Genomic DNA, 22,815 nt, shown 5'->3' with positions numbered 1-22,815 from the left:
AAATAGAATAAAGCAGGGGGAACCCATGATACAGAGAAAGCATCTGACAAAATGCAACACCCACCTAAGATACAAACTTTAGACAAACTTTAGACAAACTTTAAATACAAACTTTAAAGTCTAAACTTTAGATACAAATTTTAGACAAACTTTTTTTTTTAGATACAAACTTTTTTATAGATACAAACTAGCAATGGAAGGGAAACCTTCCTCAGCTTGATCAAGGACATTTATGAAAAGTCCATGGCTACCTAGATGATGGGTTGATAGGTGCAGCAAACCACCATGGCTCATGTATACCTATGTAACAAACCTGCACATTCTGCACATGTATCCCAGAACTTAAAGTAAAGTTAAAAAAAAAAATCCATCACTAATACCATGCTTACAAATCAAGGAGCAAATGTTTTCTCCCTAACATCAGGAAATGGCAACAACATCCAATCACACCACTTTTATTCAACATTGTATAGGAAGTTCTAGCCAGTGCATTAAGGCAAGAAGAAGGAATAAAAAGCATCCAAATTGAAAAAGAAAAAAGAAAAACTGTCTTTATGCACAGATGACATGGTCCCATATGTGTAAATCCTAAGTAATCCACACCCCACAAAGAAATCCCTGTAAGACCTAATGAACAAGTTCAGCAAGGTTGGGTGATACAAGATTGCTATATAAAATTCAATTGCATTTTTATATACTAGCAATAAAGAATATAAATGAAATTAAATTTCTATTCATAAAATCATCAAAAACATTAAATACTTAGGAATAAAAATGTAAAAGTATAAGACTATAAATATTTCTGAGAGAAATTAAGGAAGATCAAAATAAAAGAGGAAATGCTCTACGTTCATGGATTAAAAGGCACAATATCATTAAGATGGCAATTCTTCCCAAATTGATCTATATATTTAACATAAACCCTATAAAACCCCAAGAGGCTTTCCTGTAGAATGAACAACTTAATTCCCCAAAACAGCAAAACAGTCTTGAAAAAAAAAAAAGAACAAAGAGGACTATGCTTCCCGATTTCAAAACCTACTATAAATCTAAATCATCAGTACAGTGGTGCTTGTATAAGGATAACTGTGTCAACCAATGAAACAGAACAATAGGGTCCAGATAATCTACAGAACAGAATAAAATAATGAGCCCTTATAGTTATGGTCAGCTAACATTCAACAAAGTTGTCAGAGTAATTCAGTGGAGAAAGGAATTTGCAACAAATGATACTGGAGAAATTGAATATCCACATGCAAAAAGATAAATCTAAACTCTTACTTAACGTCATACGAATAAAGTAACTCAAAATGTATCACAGACTTAAGTGTAAGAGCTAAGCCCATAAAAATTTTGACACAAAACAGGAAAATCTTCATGACCTTGGGTTAGGCAGAGAGGACTTAGATATGTCACAAGCATGATTTATAAAAGAAAATAATGGATCGATTGGACTTCATCAAAATTCAAAACTTTTTATTTCAAAAGACACCATTAAGTAAATGAACCACAGATAATTTTGTTCAGTCTGTGGTTTATTCAAATGGTTTGATAAATTGGAGCAGTTTATTAAACCATTTGAATAAACCACAGGCTGAACAAAATTATTTGTAAATCATCTATCTTATAAAGAACTATTCAGGATATTAAAAGAACCCTTAAAACTTAATAAACACAAAATAAATACTCGGGCTTCAAAACTGCTGCTGCCGCCACCGCCGCCTGGGAACCAGGGCCTGGGGTTTGTGGGGCCCTGCATGGAGCGCGGGCCCCCCGGAACTGCGGACGTTGCCAACGCCCACCACGCAGCGCGCTAGCACCCGGGACGGCATGAGCGCCCCCCAGCGGGGGCCCCATCTGTGATTCTGGCAGTTTCTGCTGCAGCTGCTGAGCCAGGCAGTGGCCAGGTTATCTCCTGGACCTCCCCGGATGGTGATGATTTCAAGCCGGTGGATGCAGAGGGGGCCGCGCAAGAACAGGACTGACACGAATTCCAACCAGCTCAGCAGGGCCTCGCGGAGCTGTTATGACAAGAACATCGTCCGCAAAGGGAGCGGCCAGAAGCTCACCTACAAGTTTGCGTCCCCCGCCGAGGTGGCAGGGTGCTCCACTGAGGATTGCCCACCCCAGGCCAAGGTGCCTATCACCTCTGCCATGGCAAATGTGGCCCAGGCTGACGTACACACAGCCCTGGGGACACTGCCTCCTGACAGCCATGCACACCCAAGGGTGCAGGAATGGCAGGCCTGGACGGGGTGGCGCTCCTGATACTGCGCGGGCTCCTCCTCCGCCTTCACCATCCAAGGACATTCCCTCATCCCTGGCCTGCCTCAGTGCTCCCCAACACTGCTCCTGCAGAAGCAGCAGTGCCCCTTGGGGAGCAGGAGCACCACCGTCCAAGCCCCTGGAGGCCTGCCTGGAGGCGGAGGAGGCAGCCTGCCTCTGGCCGCTTTGAGCTCTGTTTGTGGTGGGTTGGGGATTCTTGAGAAGGAGGACCTTTCCCTAACTCTCCCACGGAAAACCCTCTTCTTCCTTCTTTGTCAACCCTCCAGTAGCCGCCTTTATGCCCGTACGGGTTTCCTATTTCAGCGGTAGGGGCAGTTTTTTGTTTTCATTTTTTGAAGGCCACTAGAAGGAGCCTGGCCCAACCCTTTTAGAGGGGTGGTTGGGACATCTCCTCCACTTCCCCACTTTTTCCTCAAGATGAGACAAGCAGGGTCTGACTTGAGAAGGACCTTTATTTCTCAGCCTTCTCTTGGGGAAATGAGGAAGCCCTGTCTCCATTTTGCGGTGCTAGTAGAAGAGCTAGTTCACTCTTACTCACGACAGATGCCTTCCAAGACCCCCGGTGGATGCCTGAAACCATGAATGGTACCAAACCCTATATACACTGTTTTTTCCTATACAATAAAGTGTGGGTACAGCATGGATATGCTAGACAAAGGGGTTATTCATGTCCTGGGCAGAACGGAGTGAGGCTGCCTGAGATTTCATCATGCTACTCAGAACAGTATTCGATATAAAACTTATAAATGGTTTATTTCTGGGATTTTCCATTCAGTGTTTTCAGACCATGGTTGACCATGGGTAACTGAAACCACAGAAAGTGCAACCTTGGATATGGGGGAACTACTGTATAGAGAGGAAGGAGATTGTTGTTGGAATAAGGAATTGACTGCAATTGGGCATGAGAGATGTTTTTGGGCTGATGTAAATTTCTAAAATTAGATCTTGGCGATGGTTTCAAAGCTCTGTAAACTTACTAAGAATCATTGAATTTTATGGTTGGTAAAGTTTATGGTATGTAAATTAGACTTCAATAAAGTTGTTTTAAAAAGCCTCTGTGACCAATTTATCAAGCAGTTTGAACATTCCTCAACTGCTTTGTTTTCCTCCAAACACAACCTCAAACATCCTCTTCTCTTCACTGCCTTCCCCAGGTCCCCACAACATAATAGCTAAGGGAGATTCCATGGCTGGAAGAGTCTCGGTTGGAAATTAGGACTCACTCTCTCACATTGAAAGCCTGATCTCATACAAATCAAAACCAACCCAATATCCAATTGCAGGTCTCCTTGTTCCTTCTGCACCGTCCTGAACTCTGTCACAGGCTCCTGCTCTGGGGAAGAAGGCCTGGTTTCTTGGGCCACCTTCCTCCGCCTCCTTCCCATCTTCCTCAATGGCTCCCAGGTCTGTTTTCCTCCCCAACATGTTGGGAGGAAAAGGAGCCAAGCTCTCTGCTGTTATAAGAGGGGTTGTTGCCCAAGCCACTCCAAGAGGCTTCAGATGCCATGCAGAGGAACCATAACCAGGGAACCTGCAGGAGGGGAGACCAGGACTTTACTCTCCAGGATGGGGTTGAACCACGCAGACAGAGTCGTTGGAGGAACTCAACCTAAGATACTGCTTATCTCTTGGAAAACTCTGAAGGCAAGAGGCAGCTTAGAACAACCCATGATGCCTGGTGAAGAAGGGGCTAATCTGGAAAGAAACAAGAGGTATTACCTAAGAACATGGGTCTGTGAACTATGGCCCCATGGGCCAAATCCAGCGCATACCTGTTTTTGTATGACTCACAAGCTAGTATTGTTTTTACATTTTTAAACAGATTGATGAAAATTAAAAGAATACTCTTTCATGACACATGAAAACAATATGAAATTCAGATTTAAGTCTCCATAAAGTTTTATTAGAACACATTTGCCCCATTTGTTTACACTGTTTTGCAGAAAAGGTTGGCCAATCAGTTTAGAACACTGATGGCTATGGGCTGTCTGGTTACTCAGGTGTCGGGCGCGTTAGGCACTGGCTCAGGCAGGCCGAGTAGCGCACTGGAGGCGGGCACTGGCTCACTCCCCGGCCATGTCTACCTCTGGAGTCATGAAGTCATTTTGAAGACTTCATTACTTACACCCTGTGATATTATTCCTAATGCCTCTGGCCTCTCCAGTCATCCTAGGAAGAGTGTTATCTGTTTTCCAATATGTGGTCTTCCTGATGTCTGATCAAAATTCCCTTGGCTTTTGTAACCCATCATCTTGGCTGATTGCACAAAGCAGAGATTACATATTAACTTATCCTGTAGGACCGCTGTTAGTCCAAGTCCAATGGGACTCATTGTGGTTCTGCTTACAGGATCCATTTGGACAGGACACTTTTTTTTTCTGTGCAAACAGGTGTTTATCCTCATGACATATGACAGGAAACAGCTGTGCATTTTATAACAATTTGCTATTAAGAAAATTGCGTTTTGCAACTATACCAGATGATAGTTTGACTCCTATTGTGTTGTTGGCCCTGTGTGAGGTTCCTACCCTGAGGGGCCCCTGGTCTGATGGAGGAGAAGAGGCATGAACAAAAATAATTAAAACACAAGCCCGAAGATCAGCGTCCTCATGCTTAACACAGGGTGGGGCTCAGAGAGTGAGTTTTTTTAAATATAGATCAATTTGTGCAGAATTGCCCTTTAAAAATGTGTTTTCCAGTCCGAGATCATATTACACCTCTACATTTATTTCAGTACTTTTCAGTGATTTCCTGCCTATTTCTAGTGATTTTTTTGTAATTTTTCTCATAACAGTATAGAACATCTTCTAGATGTGTTACTTTATCCTTGAGTCATTCATATTTTTTAGTGTAAGTAGATTTTTTCATGTTTACAAATGAATAAAAAATTTATTTCGCAACATGTATGTTGCTAGCATATAGAAACAGTTAATTCTGTATATTGATTTTAATTCCAGCGATATCACTAAGCACTATTATTAGTTGTCACACTTCATTTAAGACTGCTTCGTATCTCCTTCATACACACTCCTATCATGTATGAATACTAAAAGTTTTTTAAAATTTATTTCCAGTCCTTATAACATTTATTTGCTTGCTTGTTTATTCATTTGTTTGTCTACTTATTTTTGGCTTTGCTGTTCTATACTGGCTGGGGACCTTGGAGCCAAGAGCAGCACCTCGGTCCTTTAGACGAATTGACATGTGGGCTGGGAGGAGGTGTAGACGGGGAGATAGAAGAAGGATGGTGTGCAGCTAGGAGCTCTGGGGTCCACCTGAGGCCCCATACAGGCCCAGGGATCCCCCAAAGTAAATACAGACCAGGCTGGGCCAGTCTATGCATTAACTTTGTATGTGGGTTATTTCTTCAGATCATTTTCATTTCAGTAGGAACAAGTACTTTGGCCTCATTTAATTATCATGGTACCCAAAACATTAAACATGACAAGGCTTCTGAACCAGGCATCCATCATGGAAAGAGTGCAACCCCTGCTGATACTGGTGGAGCCCAGGAGCTGCCAGGGTGACCGTGGTGGGCAGAGCAACCTGGGGCCCGAAGGACCCATGGAAAGTCCAGCTCCTTGTCAGAGATGTCAGCTCATTCTTGAGTCCTACACCCACAAGGTACAACAAATCATTCCCACTCTGTCATCCACACAGTGGAGGTGAGGATGAGTGTCTAACAGGGCTGAAGTCCACGTCCTTGTCTCATTGCCAGGGTTAAAGCAGGAGCACAGTGTATCAGGGGTGTGGCTGGCATCCTGACTCATGGCAGGAGGTGGGGGTGCTGGGATGTGTTGGTGTCCAGGCAGGGAGGGGTGCTTGCCAAGCCCAGTGTCATCTGGGCAGGGGCCTCAGGATGCCCTCAGGAGCATCCAGGTGTCTGTATGTAGCAAGCAGAGTTGGGTGGGGGAAGGTCACTAGAGGTCTCGGCCAAGACAGGGGTTGCTCCCCGGGGGAGTGGGACTCAGCATTCCTCCTCATCCGCACATCTCAGGTGCCTGATACCTGCTCGGGACATAGAGGCCAGAGTTCATAGACAAAGACAGCTTCCATTTGTCATTTGTTACTCTTTGGGATGAGGCAGGGGACCAGGTTGGAAGGCTCCATCCTGACACCTGTAACACCCTCTGGACCAGCCAAGCATGAGCAAATCTGGAACCCACAAAGGCCCCCTCACCCCACGCCCTCTCACCTGCAGACAGAGCCTCAAGACAGGGCCCCTCAGCTGCTCTCTGCCCCAGAGGCCTGTGGTCCCTCCTGCTGCTCCCTAAAACAAGTCCTAGAACAGAAATCCCACCACCCTTGGCCACGCCAAGGCCAGGTCATCCCCTTGGGTGGGTAGGACAGTCCCTGTTGTGCCCATTTTGCAGATGGGCCACTGCGGCTCCATCCTGGGGCTGGACTCCAGGCCTCTTCTCCCATGGTCAGGGGCTCTGGGGGCAGAAGCAGGGGCAGCAGGTGCTTCCGTGGGAGAGGGGGGCTATAAAAATGGTGAGAAGCAGCATCAGCTCACTGTGGGATGGGGGGTGGTGGATTAGAGCCTGTGGAGCACAACTGGCCTGTGATAATTTTTATCTAACCAGCAGTGATATTATCATTATTACTGTTGCTATTATTTTTGAAGATCTTCTGAGGGGTCTCCCAGGCCTCTTCCCACTCACCCTGGGCAGCTGCCGACCCCCTCCCAGGTAGGCCTGGAGGACAAAAACCCAGAGCTGTGAGAGGGTCCTGCTTGCCCTCCTGCAGCCACATGAAGCCCCACAGCCTATAGGAGCAGGTCTTTTCCTACAGGTTAGACCTAGAATGAATATGTTTTATTTTTTGAAAGCATAGACTATTTCCACAGTGGACATTCTGGTCTCACTGGGAAGAGTTGCAACTACTTCTGGGCTGTGAGACCACCTAGACAGTCTCAAGTTCTCCTGGATCCCAGAAATTGGTCTCTAACTGCAGATAAAAACCTAAGCAATGAGGAGGACCCTGGGCTTCTGCTACATAGCCAGAGAATGTGCCTTCACCAATTTTTCCAACAAGAAAAACAGGGTTCCAGGGTCCCTACAACAGCCAGCTCAGGCCTCCACATCTGGGTTTGAGGGAACTGCTCCGTGCCAGGTGCAGCACAGGCTCCAGGTGCCAGGATGGAATCGGCAGACGTTCTGAAGTTAGCTGAGCAGATAGATAGGTACACAGACCCCTAACAGGCTGAGCTGGCAGGTAACGCAGCATCAGGGCTCAGAGTAGGTGGGGGTGAGTATGAAGGAGGGGCACCAGGTGAAGGGGCACATCTTAGTTCATTTGTGCTACTCCAGCAAAATACCACAGACTGAGTCATTTATAATGAGCATAAATTTATTTGGCTCACAGTTCTGGGGGCTGGAAAGTCCAATACCAAGGTGTCTGCATCTGGCAAAGGCCTTCTCTCTATGTCATCCCATGGCTGAAGGTGAGAGGGTGAGAGAACTGAACTCGCTTTTATAATGCACCCACTCTCACAATCCCACTCCTGCTGTAAACTTAATCCATTATAAAACCTGATCACCTCTCACTAGGCCCCACCTCCTAGCACTGCCACTTGAGGGATGAACACATGAGGCTTTGGGGAACTCATTCAAACCATAGCAGGCAGGATGAGCAGTTGTGGCCTCGCAGGTTCCCCTCGTCAATTGCACCACAGGAAGGCTGTGAGCTGCATCCAGCTGGCTCAATCATCACTGGGCCCTTACAACTCTCTATTCCTTTCTGCTCACAAACCACACAAGGCATCACCTGCGCAGAATGTAGTACAGCTCAGTGCAAATGTCCACACGGCTTCAGATACCAGGTAAACTAACAATTAAAACCAACAAAAGGAAGGCGTGGAGATGATCACACCCAGGGGACCCTCATGTCCACAGGCCTGAGTGTGTTCAGATGTCCCTCCCAGCTCAACCTTCCACCTTCCCATTCCCTACATACTTTACATCTCCTCATTTTCTCTCCCCTCCCCAGCCAGCCAGCTACTCCTGACCCCTGTGTCCCCTGCAGGTGCCAGAAATGCTGGGCCCCTATGCCATTCTCCTGGCTTCCCTTTGCCTGGCTGCCTTCCTTCTGCCATCTTCCATCTCCCTCTGCCTGCCCCAGGGAACATATACATCCCAACCACACCCTCCCCTGAGCCTCAAGCCCTGAGAACTGCCCTGATGAGCCATTAAGACCCCACATGCTTGTGGGACACTTGCTGCTTGATGGATACAGGACAGTATCACAGGAGGGGACACCCCCTTTTCACCATGTGCCAGCCATGCAAGCCTGCCTTGTGTCCCTGCCCTACCCCGGACCTCAGTTTCTGCAGTTGCAGAAGACAGTTCAGCAGGCCGAGTGCAGAGATCCCTTGTTGTGCTAAAATCCATGGATTATATTTCACAGAGACAGGCTTGAGCTGTGGGTCAGGAGCCCTGCATCACCTCCGGGCTCATGCTGAAGGATCAGGGCCTCAGGACCAGGCTTCCTTGTGTGTTAGCTGAGGTACTGGCTCATGATATGCTTTGTGCACAGACATCTCAGATATTCCTTAAGTGGGTATCACTAACATTTCATCACTAAGAAAGACTGGAAAAATATAAACTGGGTCACTTGATTTTAAACTAAGTGGTATGGTGGTTTAAGGATCCCCCCATCCTCACACACACACAAACAGCTTTTTCAAGCTACTGAGTGCTACTAAAATCATGACTCAGGGTTTGAGAAACATGACTGTTTGAATTATAACCAATTTATGCTTCAAAATACAATCCTTGCAGTGTATTTGTTTTGTACACAATTTCATCAGTGAAAACAAATGTAGGCACACATTTTTGTAAAGGAGCAGTATTTGTTGAAAAACAGGAGTCAGAAAACTTGAATGGAGAAAAATAGCCAGTCAGGTCCATTATTTTCTGACTGGACAGATCAGCAGCCCCTGCGAAGTGCATGGCCAGTGGTTGGCCAGAGTTCTTACCTGGCTCCCTTCTGCCCAGCTGGGTGTCCGTTCACATCCTGGGCTGAGTCTTCTCCTGTGACCTCATGGAGCTGTGTGAAGCTGGCCGCTCAGTGCTTAAGTCCTGCAGAAAGATATGCAATGGGATGAGTCACAAAGGAGAGAAGCTTGGAGGAGTGTCGCCCTGCCTAAGGAAAGGAAGGAGAGAGGGAGGGAGGGAGTAAGAAAGGGAGGGATGGAAGAGTTTCCTGGACCATGTGGGTAACTATAAAAGACTCTTCCATTAAGTACCGTTCATTCAAAAAGTGGATGGCGATTTCTCAAAAAATTAAAAATAGAACTAACATATGATCTAGCAATTCCACTACTAGGTATATATCCAAAGGAAATAAAATCAGTCTGTTAAAGAGATATCTGCACTCCAATGTTCATTGCAACATTAGCCATGTTCACAATAGCCAAGATATGGATTCGACTTAAGGTCCATTAAAGAACGGATAAAGAAAATCTGGTGTATATATACACAATGGAATGCTCCTCAGCCTTAAAGGAGAAGGAAATCTGGCTGGACACAGCAGCTCACACCTGTAATCTCAGCACTTTGGGAGGCCGAGGGCAGGAGGACACTTGAAGCCAAGAGTTCAATACCAGCCTGGGCAACATAGCAAGACCCCATCTGTAAGAAAAAAATTAAAAATTAATGGGCATGGTGACATGTGCCTGTGATCCCAGCAGGAAGGACTTGAGCCCAGGAGTTCTCTTGAGGATTGCTTGAGCCCAGAAGTCCAAGGCTGCAGTAAGCTATGATCACACCACTACACTCCAGCCTGGGTGACAGAGTGAAACCCTGTCTCAAAATTAAAAAAAAAAAGAAAGAAAGAAAAGAAAAGAAGGAAATTCTGCCATTTGCAACAACATGGATGAAGTTGGAGGACATTGTGCTAAGTAAAATAAGCCAGGCACAGAAAGACATATATATGTATCAAAACATCGCATGTATACTTAAATGTACACAATTTTTATTCATCAATTTACCTCAATAAAACTGAGGGTGAGGGAAGAGGAGCTGCAAACTTTCTAAATCCAGTTGTTAACCATATGACATATGACATACTGGGCTGGGATGGTTCATCTCTGAAATCTTCTCACATTGAGAAAATGGTGGTTTATTCTCTACATCCTCATAGACCCAGTTCTGAATACCACATGGATCTGGACTCTAATTTTTTTTGGTATTCTAGTGATTTCTGGACCAAAGAAATATGAGCTGAGCACCTCTCTTTTAAAGTTATGCTTTTGCGGGAGAAGCCAAGATGGCCGAATAGGAACAGCTCCGGTCTACAGCTCCCAGCGTGAGCGATGCAGAAGACAGGTGATTTCTGCATTTCCATCTGAGGTACCAGGTTCGTCTCACTAGGGAGTGCCAGACAGTGGGCGCAGGTCAGTGGGTGAGAGCACCGTGCACCAGCCGAAGCAGGGCGAGGCATTGCCTCACTCGGGAAGCACAAGGGGTCAGGGAATTCCCTTTCCTAGTCAAAGAAAGTGGTGACAGACGACACCTGGAAAATTGGGTCACTCCCACCCGAATACTGCGCTTTTCCGACGGGCTTAAAAAACAGCGCACCAGGAGATTATATCCCACACATGGCTCGGAGGGTCCTACGCCCACGGAGTCTCCCTGATTGCTAGCACAGCAGTCTGAGATCAAACTGCAAGGCGGCAGCAAGGCTGGGGGAGGGGCACCCGACATTGCCCAGGATTGCTTAGGTAAACAAAGCAGCCAGGAAGCTCGAACTGGGTGGAGCCCACCACAGCTCAAGGAGGCCTGCCTGTCTCTTTAGGCTCTACCTCTGGGGGCAGGGCACAGACAAACAAAAAGACAGCAGTAACCTCTGCAGACTTAAATGTCCCTGTCTGACAGCTTTGAAGAGAGCAGTGGTTCTCCCAGCATGCAGCTGGAGATCTGAGAACGGGCAGACTGCCTCCTCAAGTGGTTCCCTGACCCCTGACCCCCGAGCAGCCTAACTGGGAGGCACCCCCCAGCAGGGGCAGACTGACACCTCACATGGCCGGGTACTCCAACAGACCTGCAGCTGAGGGTCCTGTCTGTTAGAAGGAAAACTAACAAACAGAAAGGACATCCACACCAAAAACTAATCTGTACATCACCATCATCAAAGACCAAAAGTAGATAAAACCACAAAGATGGGGAAAAAACAGAGCAGAAAAACTGGAAACTCTAAAAAGCACAGCACCTCTCCTCCTCCAAAGGAATGCAGTTCCTCATCAGCAACGGAACAAAGCTGGATGGAGAATGGCTTTGATGAGTTGAGAGAAGAAGGCTTCAGATGATCAAACTACTCTGAGCTACAGGAGGAAATTCAAACCAATGGCAAAGAAGTTAAAAACTTTGAAAAAAAATTAGATGAATGTATAACTAGAATAACCAATACAGAGAAATGCTTAAAGGAGCTGATGGAGCTGAAAGCCAAGGCTCGAGAACTACGTGAAGAATGCAGAAGCCTCAGGAGCCGATGCGATCAACTGGAAGAAAGGGTATCAGTGATGGAAGATGAAATGAATGAAATGAAGCGAGAAGGGAAGTTTAGAGAAAAAAGAATAAAAAGAAACGAGCAAAGCCTCCAAGAAATATGGGACTATGTGAAAAGACCAAATCTACGTCTGACTGGTGTACCTGAAAGTGACAGGGAGAATGGAACCAAGTTGGAAAACACTCTGCAGGATATTATCCAGGAGAACTTCCCCAATCTAGCAAGGTAGGCCAACACTCAGATTCAGCAAATACAGAGAACGCCACAAAGATAATCCTTGAGAAGAGCAACACCAAGACACATAATGGTCAGATTCACCAAAGTTGAAATGAGGGAAAAAATGTTAAGGGCAGCAAGAGAGAAAGGTCGGGTTACCCTCAAAGGGAAGCCCATCAGACTAACAGCAGATCTCTCGGCAGAAACTCTACAAGCCAGAAGAAAGTGGGGGCCAATATTCAACATTCTTAAAGAAAAGAATTTTCAGCCCAGAATTTCGTATCCAGCCAAACTAACCTTCATAAGTGAAGGAGAAATAAAATACTTTACAGAGAAGCAAATGCTGAGAGATAATGTCACCACCAGGCCTGCCCTAAAAGAGCTCCTGAAGGATGCGCTAAACATGGAAAGGAACAACCAGTACCAGCCGCTGCAACATCATGCCAAAATGTAAAGACCATCGAGACTAGGAAGAAACTGCATCAACTAACAAGCAAAATAACCAGCTAACATCATAACGACAGGATCAAATTCACACATAACAATATTAACTTTAAATGTAAATGGACTAAATGCTCCAATTAAAAGACACAGACTGGCAAATTGGATAAAGAGTCAAGACTCATCAGTGTGCTGTATTCAGGACACCCATCTCACGGGCAGAGACACACATAGGCTCAAAATAAAAGGATGGAGGAAGATCTACCAAGCAAATGGAAAATAAAAAAAGGCAGGGGTTGCAATCCTAGTCTCTGAGAAAACAGACTTAAAACCAACAAAGATCAAAAGAGACAAAGAAGGCCATTACTTAATGGTAAAGGGATCAATTCAACAAGAAGAGCTAACTATCCTAAATATATATGCACCCAATACAGGAGCACCAAGATTCATAAAGCAAGTCCTGAGTGACCTACAAAGAGGCTTAGACTCCCACACATTAATAATGGGAGACTTTAACACCCCACTGTCAACATTAGACAGATCAATGAGACAGAAAGTCAAGAAGGATACCCAGGAATTGATCTCAGCTCTGCACCAAGCAGACCTAATAGACATCTACAGAACTCTCCACCCCAAATCAACAGAATATACATTTTTTTCAGCACCACACCTCACCTGTTCCAAAATTGACCACATACTTGGAAGTAAAGCTCTCCTCAGCAAATGTAAAAGAACAGAAATTATAACAAACTATCTCTCAGACCACAGTGCAATCAAACTAGAACTCAGGATTAAGAATCTCACTCAAAACCACTCAACTACATGGAAACTGAACAACCTGCTCCTGAATGACTACTGGGTACATAACGAAATGAAGGCAGAAATAAAGATGTTCTTTGAAACCAACGAGAACAAAGACACAACATACCAGAATCTCTGGGACACATTCAAAGTAGTGTGTAGAGGGAAATTTATAGCACTAAATGCCCACAAGAGAAAGCAGGAAAGATCCAAAATTGACACCCTAACATCACAATTAAAAGAACTAGAAAAGCAAGAGCAAACACATTCAAAAGCTAGCAGAAGGCAAGAAATAATTAAAATCAGAGCAGAATTGAAGGAAATAGAGACACAAAAAACCCTTCAAAAAATTAATGAAACCAGGAGCTGGTTTTTTGAAAGGATCAACAAAATTGATAGACCGCTAGCAAGACTAATAAAGAAAAAAAGAGAGAAGAATCAAATAGACGCAATAAAAAATGATAAAGGGGATATCACCACCGATCCCACAGAAATACAAACTACCATCAGAGAATACTACAAACACCTCTACGCAAATAAACTAGAAAATCTAGAAGAAATGGATACATTCCTCGACACATACACTCTCCCAAGACTAAACCAGGAAGAAGTTGAATCTCTGAATAGACCAATAACAGGATCTGAAATTGTGGCAATAATCAATAGCTTACCAATGAAAAAGAGTCCAGGACCAGATGGATTCACAGCCAAATTCTACCAGAGGTACAAGGAGGAACTGGTACCATTCCTTCTGAAACTATTCCAATCAATAGAAAAAGAGGGAATCCTCCCTAACTCATTTTATGAGGCCAGCATCATCCTGATACCAAAGCCGGGCAGAGACACAACCAAAAAAGAGAATTTTAGACCAATATCCCTGATGAACATCGATGCAAAAATCCTCAATAAAATACTGGCAAACCGAATCCAGCAGCACATCAAAAAGCTTATCCACCATGATCAAGTGGGCTTCATCCCTGGGATGCAAGGCTGGTTCAATATACACAAATCAATAAATGTAATCCAGTATATAAACAGAACCAAAGACAAAAACCACATGATTATCCAATAGATGCAGAAAAGGCCTTTGACAAATTCAACAACCCTTCATGCTAAAAACTCTCAATAAATTAGGTATTGATGGGACGTATCTCAAAATAATAAGGGCTATCTATGACAAACCCACAGCCAATATCATACTGAATGGGCAAAAACTGGAAGCATTCCCTTTGAAAACTGGCACAAGACAGGGATGCCCTCTCTCACCACCCCTATTCAACATAGTGTTGGAAGTTCTGGCCAGGGCAATTAGGCAGGAGAAAGAAATAAAGGGTATTCAATTAGGAAAAGAGGAAGTCAAATTGTCCCTGTTTGCAGATGACATGATTGTATATCTAGAAAACCCCATTGTCTCAGCCCAAAATCTCCTTAAGCTGATAAGCAACTTCAGCAAAGTCTCAGGATACAAAATCAATGTGCAAAAATCACAAGCATTCTTATACACCAACATCAAACAAACAGAGAGCCAAATCATGAGTGAACTCCAATTCACAATTGCTTCAAAGAGAATAAAATACCTAGGAATCCAACTTACAAGGGATGTGAAGGACCTCTTCAAGGAGAACTACAAACCACTGCTCAAGGAAATAAAAGAGGATACAAACAAATGGAAGAACATTCCATGCTCATGGGTAGGAAGAATCAATATCGTGAAAATGGCCATACTGCCCAAGGTAATTTGTAGATTCAATGCCATCCCCATCAAGCTACCAATGACTTTCTTCACAGAATTGGAAAAAACTACTTTAAAGTTCATATGGAACCAAAACAGAGCCTGCATCGCCAAGTCAATCCTAAGCCAAAAGAACAAAGCTGGAGGCATCACACTACCTGACTTCAAACTATACTACAAGGCTACAGTAACCAAAACAGCATGGTACTGGTACCAAAACAGAGATATAGATCAATGGAACAGAACAGAGCCCTCAGAAATAATGTCGCATATCTACAACTATCTGATCTTTGACAAACCCGGGAAAAACAAGCAATGGGGAAAGGATTCCCTATTTAATAAATGGTGCTGGGAAAACTGGCTAGCCATATGTAGAAAGCTGAAACTGGATCCCTTCCTTACACCTTATACAAAAATCAATTCAAGATGGATTAAAGACTTAAACGTTAGACCTAAAACCATAAAAAGCCTAGAAGAAAACCTAGGCATTACCATTCAGGACATAGGCATGGGCAAGGACTTCATGTCTAAAACACCAAAAGCAATGGCAACAAAAACCAAAATTGGCAAATGGGATCTAATTAAACTAAAGAGCTTCTGCACAGCAAAAGAAACTACCATCAGAGTGAACAGGCAACCTACAAAATGGGAGAAAATTTTCGCAACCTACTCATCTGACAAAGGTCTAATATCCAGAATTTACAATGAACTCAAACAAATTTACAAGAAAAAAACAAACAACTCCATCAAAAAGTGGGCAAAGGACATGAACAGACACTTCTCAAAAGAAGACATTTATGCAGCCAAAAAACACATGAAAAAATACCATCACTGGCCATCAGAGAAATGCAAATCAAAACCACAATGAGATACCATCTCACACCAGTTAGAATGGCAATCATTAAAAAGTCAGGAAACAACAGGTGCTGGAGAGGATGTGGAGAAATAGGAACACTTTTACACTGTTGGTGGGACTGTAAACTAGTTCAACCATTGTGGAAGTCAGTGTGGCGATTCTTCAGGGATCTAGAACTAGAAATACCATTTGACCCAGACATCCCATTACTGGGTATATACCCAAAGGACTATAAATCATGCTGCTATAAAGACACATGCACACGTATGTTTATTGCGGCATTATTCACAATAGCAAAGACTTGGACCCAACCCAAATGTCCAACAATGATAGACTGGATTAAGAAAATGTGGCACATATACACCATGGAATACTATGCAGCCATAAAAAATGATGAGTTCATGTCCTTTGTAGGGACATGGATGAAATTGGAAATCATCATTCTCAGTAAACTATCGCAAGAACAAAAAACCAAACACCGCATATTCTCATTCATAGGTGGGAATTGAACAATGAGAACACATGGACACAGGAAGGGGAACATCACACTGTGGGGACTGTTGTGGGGTGGGGCGAGGGGGGAGGGATAGCATGGGGAGATATACCTAATGCTAGATGACGAGTTAGTGGGTGCAGTGCACCAGCATGGCATATGTATACATATGTAACTAACCTGCACATTGTGCACATGTACCCTAAAACTTAAAGTATAATAATAATAATAATAAAAAGAAGTAAAAACAACAAAAAAATTAAATAAATAAATAAATAAAGTTATGCTTTTATAAGCTAGACTGGACATTACAGCTTTCTATTATGTGAAATTCATGTGCCTAATGGTTTTTTTTTTTATTTTTAATGGAGTACAGCCACCTTTTTTCAGTTGGGGCTTGTGGATGAATCAAATATTCTCAGTATTTTATCTTATTTCCTCTAATGATGTTACAGTTATATGTTTCTGGGTTAATTTTTAGTGATTGCTTTAGATACTAAAACATGCATCTTTACCTTATCACAGTATGTTCCCAAAGTATTATATTAGTTCACAAACAATTTAAGAACTTTAAGACAATATATTTCTAATACTATCTTCCCTTTGTTTCCATGGATAACTTATGATCACTTCTTATTATTTTTCTTTTAATTAGCCAAAGTGTTTACATATATACGTAAGATTTATTATATAAAGATCTTCTATATTTACTACTTATCAATTCTTTCTGGGGTCCTTCATTCCATCTTATAGAACCATGGACATGGCAGCACTCCTTAAGTCTTCAGGCTTTCTTTTTAACATTTTTAGCAATGGGTTTTGCCATAGATGAACTTTTCATCTTTTGTCTGTCTAGAGAAGTCTTTTTTAGCCTTCATTTCTGAATGATAGTTTCACTGATACAGAATTCTAAGTGGTCAGCATTTTAAACAAGTCATTTCATTGTCATCTGGAATTAATTTTTTTTTGTTTTTCGTTTTTTGTTTTTTGCTTTTTGTTTTTTGTTTTTTTGTTTTGAGACAGAGTCTTGCTCTGTCACCCAAGCTGGAGTGCAGTGGTGCAATCTCAGCTCACTGCAACCTCCGCCTCCTGGATTCAAGTGATTCTTCTCCCTCAGCCTCCCAAGTAGCTGGGATTACAGGCACCCACCACCATGCCTGGCTAATTTTTGTATTTTTAGTAGAGACAGGTTTCACCATGTTGGCCAGGCTGGTCTCAAACTCCTGACCTCAGGTGATCCACCTGCCTCAGCCTCCCAAAGTGCTAGGATTACATGCCACCATGCCCAGCCTGGCATTAACTATTTCTGATGAGAAGTCTGCTATTATTTTTATTAGATCCTATGTGTGTGACATTTCATTTTTCTCTAACTGCTTTCAAACTTTTCTCTTTATATTTTTCTTTATGTTGGTTTTTGACAGTTTGACTGTGTTTAACATTAAGCTTCTTTGTGCTTATTCTTTTAACAGTTCTTTGATCTGTGGTTTATTATCTTTCATTAAGTCTGGAAAATTCTCATTATCTTTTAAACTATTCTGCTGCCCCATTCTCTCTATCCATTGTCCCTTGGTGACTCCAATAAATTATATGTTAAGTTCAATCATTTTATTGTGTTCTGCTGATCATGGATATTCTCTTTTGTTTTGTTCATTCTTTTTTTTAATTTTATTATTATTATACTTTAAGTTTTAGGGTACATATGCACAACGTGCAGGTTTCTTACATATGTATACATGTGCCATTCTTTATATTCCCTTTGTGTTTCAGTTTGGATACTATCTATTTACCAACATTCAAGTTCACTGATTCTTTACTGTATTACGTCCAGTCTGCCCACATGCAATAAGCCTCTTAAAGGGACTTCTTTATCCAATATTGTTTTCTCTCTTCTAGTATTTCTATTTGATTCTTTCTGTAGTTTCTGTCACTTTGATGAAATTCATTTGTTGATGCCTGTTGTTCACCTTTTCCAGTATCTCCTTTAACATATTAGCCATTGTAATGTTAAATGTGTACAGTAATGTTAAATCTGATATTAATATTCCAGCACCAGACCCATCTCTGGGTCTGGCCTCTTTGATTGTTTTGTCTCTTTATAAGTCTTATTGTCTTGATTTCATACGACTTGTAAAATTTTATTGTGTGTAAAAGATAGTAAACACTGAGATAAATACTATTTGTGCTTGAAAATGGGCATACCTCCTTTGTCATGCTATTAGTATAAGGGGTTAAATCCATGCAGTCTGTAGTTGAGCCGGATTCAAGTTTTCTTGTTTGTACCATCATTTTCAGCAAAATGCAGCCTTCAAATTCCTATCACGGTGAATGGCCACTGATGTAATTTGGCTCTGTGTTCCCACCCAAATCTCATCTTGTAGCTCCCATAATTCCCACATGTTGTGGGAGGGACCTGGTGGGAGATGACTGAATCATGAGGGTGGGTCTTTCTCATGCTGCTCTCATAATAATGAATGGGTCTCAGAAGATCTGATGGTTTTAAAAAACGGGAGTTTCTCTGCACAAGCTCTTTTTGCCTGCTGCCATCCACATAAGATGTGACTTGCTCCTCCTAACCTTCCACCATGACTATGAGGCTTCCCCAGTCACATGGAGCTGTGAGTTCTCCATTAAACCTCTTTTCTTTGTGAACTGCCCAGTCTTGGGTATGTCTTTATCAGCAGCATGAAAACAAACTAATATAGTAAATTGGTACCAGTAGAATGAGGCATTACTGAAAAGATACCCAAAAATGTGGAAGCGACTTAGGAACTGGGTAACAGGCGAGGTTGGAACAGTTTGGAAGTCTCAGAAGACAGGATAATGTGGGAAAGTTTGGGACTTCCTAGAGACTTGTTGAATGGCTTTGACAAAAGTGTTGATAGTTACATGAACAATAAGGTCCAGGCTGAGGTGGTCTCAGATGGAGATGAGGAACTTGTTGGGAACTGGAGTAAAGGTGACTCTTATTATGTTTTAACAAAGAGACTGGCAGCATTTTGCCCCTGCCCTAGAGACTTGTGGAACTTTGAACTTGAGAGAGATAATTTAGGGTATCTGGTGGAAGAAATTTCTAAGTAGCAAAGCTTCAGAGTGTTACTTAGGTGCTGTTAAAAACATCAGTTTTATAAGAAAAGAAGAGCATAAAAGTTTAGAAAATTTGCAGTCTGACAGTGCAATAGAAAAGAAAATCCCATTTTCCAAGGAGAAATTCAAGCCAGCTGCAGAAATTTGCATGAGTAACAAGAAGCCAAATGTTAATCACCAAAACAATGGGGAAAATGTCTCCGGGGCATGTCAGAGGGCTTCATGGTAGCCCCTTCCATCACAGACCTAGGAGAAAAAAGTGGTTCTGTGGGCTGGTCCCATGGTCCCTGTGCTGTGTGCGGCCTAGGACTTGGTGCCCTGCATCCCAGCCATTCCAGCTGTTGCTGAAAGAGGCCAACATAGAACTTAGGCCATGGCTTCAGAGGGTGCAAGCCTCAAGCCTTGGCAGCCTTCATGTGGTATTGAGCCTGCAAGTGTACAGAAGTCAAGAACTGAGGTTTGGGAACCTCCGCCTAGATTTCAGAAGATGTATGGAAACACCTGGATGCCCAGGCACAAGTTTACTGCAGAGGCAGAGCCCTCATGGAGAACTTCTGCTACGGCAGTGTGGAAGGGAAATGTGGAGTCAGAGCCCCCACACAGAGTCCATACTGGGGCATGGAATAGTGGAGCTGTGAGAAGAGGGCCACCATCCTCCAGACCACAGAATGATAGATCCACTGACAGCTTGCACCATGCAGCTGGAAAAGCTGCAGACACTCAACACCAGCCCGTGAAGGCAGCTGGGAGGGATGTGTACCCTGCAAAGCCACAGGGGTGGAGCTGCCCGAGACCATGGGAACCCACCTCTTGCATCAGCATGACCTGGATGTGAGACATGGAGTCAAAGGAGATCATTTTGGAGCTTTAAGATTTGACGGCCTCACCGGATTTCAGACTTGCATGGGGCCTGTAGCCCCTTTGTTTTGGCCAATTTCTCCCACTTGGAATGGCTGTATTTACTCAATGCCTGTACCCCCACTGTATTTAGGAAGTAACTAACTTGCTTTTGATTTTGCAGGATCATAGGCAGAAGGGACTTGCCCTGTCTCAGATAAGACTTTGGACTGTGGACTTTTGAGTTAATGCTGAAATGAGTTGTGACTTTGGGGGACTGTTGGGAAGGCATGATTGGTTTTGAAATGTGAAGATATGAGATCTGGGAGGGGCCCGGGGCAGAATGATACGGTTTGGCTCTGTGTCCCCACCCAAACCTCATCTTGTAGCTCCCATAATTCCCGCATGCTGTGGGAGGGACCCAGTGGGAGATGGTTGAATCATGGGGATGGGTCTTTCCTGTGCTGTTCTCATAATAGTGAATGGCTCTCACAAGATCTGATGGTTTTAAAAAATGGGAGTTTCTCTGCACAAGCTCTTTTTGCCTGCCACCATCCACGTAAGATGTGACTTGCTCCTCCTTGCCTTCTGCCATGATTGTGAGGCTTCCCCAGCCACGTGGAGCTATGAGTTCTCCATTAAACTCTTTCCTTTTTAAATTGCCTGGTCTCACATATGTCTTTATCAGCAGTGTGAAAAGGGACTAATAGAACCACTAACTATTCTGTGTGAAGCCTGGGGTGTCTAAAGGTCCCCAGTGTCCTTGCTCCACTTCAGCTTCTGTAGTCCTACGTCTGCCCTAGGAGCCACAGACCTGAAACTAGGAGCCACACACCTACAACTAGGAGCTGCACACCTATACCTAGGAGGTACCTACTTCTCTACCTAGCAGCCAGACACCTGTGCTAGGAGGGTCACACCTGCCCTAGAAGCTAAACATCCTGCACCTAGGAGGGGAACTCCTACACCTATAAGCTGCACAGCTACCCTAGAAGCCACACACTTGCACCTAGGAAGAGACCCTTATCAGTTTTTTTCCTCTCACAGAGGTCCTGCTGTTGTTTCTACTCAGTGCATAGCTTGTGGTGGGGGCAGTGTGAGGGTTTCTGGATCCTAAGCCTCTGGGTATATATGTCTCAGTATTCCTTATGGCAAAAAAATAAAAATAAAAATAAAATAAACTATCTCTTCCTCAGGACAGGGCCTACAGAGCAGATAGGGCTCGCACCTCCTACCAGTACTATCTAAATGCTATCTTATTTCAGAACAGAATGCTGGCATATACAGATTTCCTGCCTGTCTGCCAGGGACAGATTTTTTTTTTTTTTTTTTTTTTTTTGTAGAGACAGGGTCTTGCTTTGTTGCCCAGGGTGGTGTTGAACTCGTGGGCTCAAATGATCCTCCTGTCTCAGCCTCCCAAAGTGCTAGGATTACAGACATAAGCCACAATGCCCAACTAAGAGACATTTTTTCCAAGTGTCAGTGCAGTGTCTGGGACAGTCAACTTCTGCCTGGCATCAGTGCAAAGATAGGTTTCCTACTTCACCCCCAGGAATGTCCAGACTTTTTCTGGTGCCAGAGAAGGGTCAAGGGCATGGAATTACTAAAGGGAATTCTTTAAGCTGAAACAACAGGCTGCAAATTAACAACATATGGAAGCACAAAACTCAATGGTATAACTAATACAGAGTCATATTCAGAATACTGTAGAACTGTAATGGACTAGTGTGTAAAGCAATTTCATCTCTAGTACTATGGTAAAAAGATGAAACTTTTAAAAAACTAAAATAAATTGTCAAGGATACAAATTATTTTTTTAAAATGTTAATTTTGATGGCAAAAACATAAAATGTATGTTATCACCTATTGGCTGATAAAAGTATAGAGTTATTGTATGCAATCAAAGTTAATTTATTATCAGCTTAAAATAGCCTGTTATAAGTACAAGATGTTTTATGCAAGCCTTATGGCAACCACAAAGCAAAAATCTACAGTAGATACACAAAACGTAAATAGAAAGTATTCAAAGCATACCACTACAGAAAACCATCAAACCACAAAGGAAGACAAAAAGAGAGGAAGAAAGAAACAAAATATATGTAAAAAACTGGAAAGCAAATGGCAAAATGGCAATAGTTAAGTCCTTACCTATCAATAATTACTTTGGATATAAATGGATGAAATTCTCTAATAAAGACATACAGTGGCTGAATGTGTTTTTTTAAAAATACCCACAAGACCCAACTATATGCTGTCTACAAGAGGGTCACTTCATCTTTAAGGAAACACATAGACTTAAAGTGAAGGGATGGAAAAAGATACGTTATGCTAATAGAAATCAAAAGAGAACAAGAGTAGCTATAATTACATCAGACAAAATAGACTTTAAGTCAATAACTGTAAAAAGAGACCAAAAATATAATTATATAATGATAAAAGCGTCCATTTATCAAGAGGCTATAGCAATTACAATTATATCTATACCCAACAGAGCACCTAAACATATAAAGTAAATATTAAAGGATCTGAAGGGAGAAATAGCAACACAATAACAGTCAG

General features: G+C 43.0%; 1 long non-coding RNA gene across 2 annotated transcripts in view; it reads right to left on the bottom strand.

The window, feature by feature from the left end:
* Window positions 1-22,815, bottom strand: part of LOC117980946 (uncharacterized) — a 30,286-nt gene that overhangs the window by 2,537 nt on the left and 4,934 nt on the right. For both annotated transcript variants that reach the window (XR_010112754.1, XR_004672454.3), the window contains exons 2-3: window positions 9,830-9,920; window positions 9,266-9,368 (exon numbers count right to left, since the gene is read on the bottom strand). This is a non-coding gene — a long non-coding RNA (uncharacterized LOC117980946). The remainder of the gene's footprint in view (window positions 1-9,265; window positions 9,369-9,829; window positions 9,921-22,815) is intronic.

Source organism: Pan paniscus, chromosome 6 (genome assembly GCF_029289425.2).
Source record: "Pan paniscus chromosome 6, NHGRI_mPanPan1-v2.0_pri, whole genome shotgun sequence".
Classification (NCBI taxonomy): Eukaryota; Metazoa; Chordata; class Mammalia; order Primates; family Hominidae; genus Pan; species Pan paniscus.
Note: the sequence above shows the minus strand (reverse complement) of the source record. Positions and strands in the feature narration are given on the sequence as shown.